Consider the following 254-nt stretch of genomic DNA (forward strand, 5'->3'; position numbering starts at 1 on the left):
TAAATATTTATTTTAAAAAACATTTTCCTGTCACATGTCTGAACTTGAGTTTTCCGGTACTTTCCTGTTTGCCGCGCCCATTCGTGGGAAATCATTGTTAATAATGATATCACTATATAAATATTTATTTTTAAAAAACATTTTCCTGACACGTCTGAATTTTTTTCCGCTACTTTCTCGTTTGTCGCCCCCCTTCGTATGAAAATGTTGTTGATAACGATATTAATATATAAATATTTATTTTAAAAAGAAGG

Source organism: Diachasma alloeum, unplaced genomic scaffold (genome assembly GCF_001412515.2).
Source record: "Diachasma alloeum isolate Michigan unplaced genomic scaffold, Dall2.0 Dall_scaffold_00638, whole genome shotgun sequence".
Classification (NCBI taxonomy): domain Eukaryota; kingdom Metazoa; phylum Arthropoda; class Insecta; order Hymenoptera; family Braconidae; genus Diachasma; species Diachasma alloeum.